Below are 7,132 nucleotides of genomic sequence, written 5' to 3'. Positions count from 1 at the left end.
TCTAAGATGGAAAGAGTTTCTCCGAGAAGTCACGAAAGGAATGAATTTCTGCTGCCATTGAATGAAGTTGTCGCCGTTGGTTTTCTCATGATAAACGGCTGAAGATTGATAGTAATTTTAGAAGTCGCAATGGTTTAGGAACGTGTGTGTCTATCTTTTTAAAGTTTACAGGATTGTATAACAAGAAAATGGGGATAAAAAGGGCCTAAGCTACAGCAACCCATATCAGATCCCATACCCCTCGCGTCTGCACACGACATCTCAACATAGAGGATCTTTAGCTCCTCTCCAACCTTTCTACATCATCACCAGCACACATCCATACCACTTGCACTTCACCAGCTCCATCACCACCTGCATACACTCCATTGCATACATATCCACCTGCACTATCACCAATAGCATCATCATCCATTCCATATACACCACCAGCACTTCACAGGCAGCATCAAGTTTCAGTAGTTCACAGACTATTACAAGATTACAACATCAAGCCAACACCAGTTCTACTTTGCAGTCACCATTCCATCCGCAGACAACATCAGCACAACACCATCGCCATCTATCTGCCGCAGTAACACCCTTCCACAAGTCCACCTGCTGTTTGCTTGGGTTTGCTTAGTTGTAATTCAATATCTTTATTTGAATTTAGTTGTTGTGAATGTTAGAACATTGCTCGGTCGAACTCGCATGCGTTGCTATCTCAAGCATGTTTGTCAATGTTAGTGATCAACACTATAAGTCTTGATTTCTAGTCTACTATAACTAAGTCTCGGACTAGGATATAAAGTGTGGTTGAGCTCAAGGAATTCATGGAGATTCATCATACAAGAAGAAGAACTACTCAAGGAACCGGTGGAAATTCTCGACAAAAAGGTATGTGAAGACTTGAACTTATCTATCACTCAAAAGTCTATCTACTCTATCTCCTACTTCTTGAGACAGAAAGTCGTATGCTATATATAGACTTAGATTATACACATTTGGTATTTCGAGCCGAGTATACCTCGCCTATCTATATCTCGAAATATGTGTTAGTAAGCCTTTCGCTTCGACCAGGTTTATTTTTACTTAGTGACGAAAGTCATGATATGTTTCAATCACTTTGAAAATTGCTTTGACGAGAAATGGTGTAACAACTATATAACGTCCTCTAAGAATGTTTCAATGATTGGAATGAGAGTTTAGATTACATAACCAATGATGGACATGTGCATAAGTCTTATCCCTTGAACCAAAGTTTGTGAACTTTGTTGATCAAGAGAAACCGGAAGAATGGCTTGTTTCCAAGTCCGCGAACTGCCGAACTTCTCATCCCAAGAAATTCTGCTGGAGTTGACAAACTTGTTGCGTGAGTACCAGTCCGCGAACCGGCGGAAAGTTTTTGCCGAGATTTTCTGCTGGAGTTTGTAAACTCTGCCCAGTTTCTTAAGTCCGCGAACCTAGTGGGCGAACTTAAGAAGGTTATATATCTGAAGATGATTTCTGAACTTAAACTTATAAAGACTAAGGAGTGCAATTTGCAAAAAACTGTGGCTATAAAAGTTCATGAACCGATTCAAGTGAATCAAATCATCTTTTCTTCAATTGTGTCTTGTTTAGTACATTAGATTTCCTTGCAATTGAATAACTCTCTAACTAGTTCATTTGAAGTCATTTGAACTAGTTATGGTGAAGAAGAATATGGTTGGTATGAAATGCTCATACGGCTAACCTTTTGGTTAACTATTGTTGAACCAACAATGTACACGTTTGGGTACGGTTAACAAACCTAGAAGCGTGCATTTCATCTGTGTATAACAAGCTAAGTTTTCGATCTAACGATTGAGAAATATTAGCTCTAATCTAAATCAGGTTTTCATCTAACGGTGGATATTGTTTGCTTTGTGACCAAGGAGAAACCCTGATTTCAATGACTATATAAAGGAGACATCTAGTATTGTGCAAAACTAATCCCCACACCTCACGTGTGATACTAGTTTGCGTGCTAGAGTCGATTCTCCTTTAACCTTTGGTTTTCATCTTCTAAAACTAGGTTAACGACTTAAAGAATTCATTGGGATTGTGAAGCCAGACCGATACTAATTTTATCATAGTTGTGTGATCTGTTCTTGCATCTTCTATCTTACGAGTACAATTAGATTGATTGTCTTGAGATTAATATCTCCGACAGGCAAGATATAAACAGTAGTCACAAACATCTTCGTCTCATTATTTGTGATTTCGCAACATCTTGTTTCGCTACCATATGATTAAGATTTTTGTGAGGTGATTGATTTATCTATGCTGTTCTTCGGGAATATAAGACTGGATTATCAATTGGTTCCTGTTCACCTTGATTATTATCAAAAGACGGAACAAAAACTTTAGGATTTTTCTGTGGGAGACAGATTAATAGACTTGTCTGTGTGAGACAGATTTATTTATTATCAAAGCCTATGATTTTGGGTCGTAGCAACTCTTAGTTGTGGGTGAGATCAGCTAAGGGAATCAAGTGCGCAGTATCATACTGGGATCAGAGGTGTAGGGAGTACAACTGTACCTTGGATCTGTGGGAGACTGATTGGGGTTCAACTACAGTCCAGTCCGAAGTTAGCTTGGAGTAGGCTAGTGTCTGTAGCGGCTTAATACAGTGTGTGTTCAATATGGACTAGGTCCCAGGGTTTTTCTGCATTTGCGGTTTCCTTGTTAACAAAATTTCTGGTGTCTGTGTTATTTCAGTTTCGCATTATTGTTTTATCTTTATAATTGAAATAATACAGGTTGTGCATTAGATCATCAATTACAGTAATCCAATCTTTGGTTTTTGATTGTCAGTGATTGATCCTTAGATATTGGTCTTTGGTACCATCCAAGTTATTCCTTGTATTTGATTAGTACTCGCAGTTTCTGTTTTAGGAAATCAAGAGAGAGAGAGAGATATAAACTCGTTGATGTATTTTTAATTGATTGAGTCTTGTTGATTCTCTTAAAAGTATATTAGAGTTTGTCCATACAGATTGCTAAGCGAAATATTATGTGGTGTTGTTAGACCCCCACTTTTTCAATTGGTATCATAGCAGGCAAACACGTTCAATACCTTACAAGTCTGTGCTTGTAGTAATCTGAGTCTGAGGACAGAATCTCTTACGCATACCAGGATTCCTCCTAAAGCTTTCAACTATGTCAGTTGTCTCGAGAATACCTCAAAGGATTTTTCCTTAGTTGATTCTTCCGAATCTCAATGTAGGAAGATTGTCTCATCCTGTATTGATCACTCTTCCTCCAATGAGATATTGGACACAATGGCGAAAGCTGAAATGGAGCTCATCAGAATCGAAAAAAATTCTACTGAGTTTGTTGATCTTCAGAATCATGATCAACTCATCGATGAATTTGAAAAGTCTATTGATCGAGAATGTGTATTCTATAACATTATTGAGTCATTCTCTAAGGATATTGAGAAACTTCTTCAAGAGAATAATCTACAGCGTGAAAAGATTTGTGATCTTGAAAAGGTTATCAAAGAAGTCTCAAGTACAGAAAAACGTTTGATCAAGACGCATTCATCTTATCTTGACAGACTTCGTGTTGAAAAAGAGAAGCTCGATGCATCACTTTCACTAGCCCAAGAACAGTGTATAACCTTGGAAAAGGAAAACTCTGTCTTAAAGAAAAAAAAAATTGTTCCAAATGTTCCTCTTGACATACAGTACATGAAGAAATATCCTCCAAAAGAATATTGTGTCAAGAAAAGTTTATATAACTTATAATCTTCTCACAGGCTGTAAAGTTAAAACAAATGCCGTCAGTTGCGTCTTCTCCACGAACCTGTACTTTCTGTGGAAAAGGGAATCACTATGTTATCCGTTGTTTTTCCAGGAAGAAACGAATTTCTAAAGTGATAAACGTTGTTACACCATTTCTCGTCAAATCAATTTTCAAAGTGATTGAAACATATCATGACTTTCGTCACTAGGTAAAGATAAACGTTGTCGAAGCAAAACGCTTACTAACACATATTTCGAGATATAGATAGGCAAGGTATACTCGGATCGAAATACCAAATGTGTATAATCTAAGTCTATATATAGCATACGACTTTTTGTCTCAAGAAGTAGGAGATATAGTAGATAGACTTTTGAGTGACAGATAAGTTCAAGTCTTCACATACCTTTTTGTCGAGAAGTTCCACCGGTTCCTTGAGTACTTCTTCTTCTTGTATGATGAATCGCCATGAAGTCCTTGAGCTCAACTACACTTTCTATCCTAGTCCGAGACTTAGCTATAGTAGACTAGAAATCAAGACTTATAGTTTTGATCACTAATATTGACAAACATGTTTGAGATAACAACGCATGCGAGTTCGACCGAGCAATGATCTAACAATCTCCCCCTTTGTCAATTTTAGTGACAAAACTATCAATACATATGAAATACAAAAAAGATAAAGAAACTTTAGTAGCTCCTATTCCACATGTATAATCTTCAACATTCCTCGAAATCTTTGTCACTTCCAAGTACTCCAATGATCCCAAAGGTTGTAAGTTTAGCATCACCGTTGTTGAAGATCCGTAGCTATAACAATGAGAAAGCATCGGTCTCGATCATTGTTATACAATGTCATAATATTATTACACAGTGGCAAAGTCCAATTGTATCACAACTTCAACAATAATACTATGGTGATATGTATCACTCCCCCTTAGTCAATACTCCATCTCACATGGAAACCACTCCCCCTTACACAATGATCTGAAAACCATATGTATTTGTAGTATGAACTACATATTAATTATCCCCCTTTTTGTCAATAAAATTGGCAAAGGTACAAGAACGGGATCATAATGAAATTTCTGTAAGAGACCTTCATGACTAAAAGAAAAATACATACCATCTAATTTATATGCAATCATATAGCCGAAGCTAATAGCATTCATCAAGGATTTCATGTATTGCTGGTACTCGATTTTTGTACTAATATTGTGTTTTTATGTATTTTTAGGAAATAAAAAATTTCGGAAAAATTGGCTAGAAAAAGTGTTAAAGGCAACCCGGAGGACATTTACTATTCGGAGCTGCGTTGAGAGATTATCCTGTCACGAGTTAGAATAAATATATTTCGAGAAATATGCATGTTGGAACACGTCAACATTAAACAGACGCGTGATAAGCTAAAACATGGAACAAATATATTTTCGTTTCACTTACTGTTGGTGTTACTGTGGGAAATATACGTGCAGAAAAGAAAAAAATAGGAAATTATTCCCGAGAATAATATTCCTTCACTGTGAAGATTTTGAGGAGTAATTGGAGATATTTTAAAACTCATTCATGCGTGCAGAAAAGAAAAAAATAGGAAATTATTCCCGAGAATAATATTCCTTCACTGTGAAGATTTTGAGGAGTAATTGGAGATATTTGTGGTTACTGCTGGGTTATAAATAGCTCCTGAGATGTAAGAGAAGAGGGATGAGTGATTAGGGGAAGAGTTTTAAACACAATGATGAGCTAAACCCAATCCTTGGGGCTATGGAGGAAGCCGTTGTTTCGGTAAAAGTGATATATTTCTATTAATTAATTACAACAACTCTATTATGATTTTTGCATTGAACTAAAAATTGTTTATATGATTTTGATTAGTTAGGTGTATTTTCTATTGATAGAATATGCTTGCTTCAGGGTTTTGATATTCTATGCTTGGATTAACATCTATTATTTTGGAAATCTACTTGTCTAGGCAATACTATTAGAATCAATTTGAATGTTGAGTTGCATAATTATTATTTTATTAAATCTCTAATATCAACCAATGGTGGAATCCTAGCTCTATTCTATCCATAATTTTCACAACATCTTTTTAAATTAGTTCGCTATTTTTATTTATTAAAAAAAAATCTAAAAATACGCCTTCACAAGTCTTGAACGAATCATATTACTACAACAACTTTGAAAATCACATAAATTTTTGGCGCCGCCGACGCGGACTTGTCTTTAGGCTAGAGTTTTTAGATTTTTTTTTTTTTGGTTTTTATTTTTATTTGTTCTTCTTTACGTTTTTGGGTTTTTTTGACTTTTTCTTTCAGATTTTGGAATTTGGAGCGAAAGAAAATTTTGCCAAAGCTTTTGGTGAATACTTAAAGACTGGAGTAAAAGGCAAAGCGAAAGGAGCGAAAGAAGAAGATTTTTTTTATATATAAAAAAGAGAGACATTTTTTTTTGTAGATTCTTTTTTTTTTTAGACTTTCTTTTTCTTTTGCGCTTTATATTTTTGGACTTTGGACTTTAAATTTTGGGACATTATTTTTAAACCCTACGGAAGGGTAGTTTAAATATAAACTGTTTGCAGAGAAGGACGGTGATTACGATATCACCTCGGCCCCTCGGGTTCGTACATGACATAGAAGTCGTGGCCCGAGTCGAATACAAAGGTTCATCCCCCGTCTGGTACAGGAGGTAAGTTTGTTGAAACACTCGCGAATCCCCTGTCAGCGAGTTACTGTCTTCCTTCGTATGCATATATGTTGAGGACTTGAAAACGGCTGCTTTAATTTCCTAGTAAAGGGCAAGGAATGGCCATACAAGATAAGGGTTCGGATTTCATCACCGTTCTCTTCTTGCCCTCCTTAGGAAAACGACACCAAACGCGAACCTAAGCCTAAAATTTTGACTAGAACGAGACCGATAGGGTAACGAGCTTAACAGGAAAGTCATTCGAAAGATATTGGTTACTATTTTAAGCATACGTCGAAGTTCTTGACGGTTACTGTAAGTTGAATGCGTGACTGCGCCGCCTTGTAATACCGGTGAGGCCTTGGGTATCAAAGCTCCACCGAGCTTCCCTCGCCTCTATTCAAATTACTTTAACTCGGATTGATTCCAGAGGGGTTTGCTTAAATTGTAACGAATTCCCGTTCGAAGGATTAGAAGCTGGTCTAGAAACAATCTAAGTGGAGCCATCATGCTTTTTGTTTGCTAGAAATCAGTAGGTTTGTTGTGGTGGAGTCAGCCTTGTTTGTGTTTGCATAGAACATCCCTTCCTTTTTAGGGCTTTTATTTTTGATTTTGTTTTTCTAGTGTATGCCCGAAGTTTTTAAACGGGCTTGGAAAAGAAACACTCTAGGTTGTTTGATTAGTGAAAAACCTAGTAGTT

Source organism: Papaver somniferum, chromosome 2, assembly GCF_003573695.1.
Source record: "Papaver somniferum cultivar HN1 chromosome 2, ASM357369v1, whole genome shotgun sequence".
Taxonomy (NCBI): Eukaryota; Viridiplantae; Streptophyta; class Magnoliopsida; order Ranunculales; family Papaveraceae; genus Papaver; species Papaver somniferum.
Note: the sequence above shows the minus strand (reverse complement) of the source record.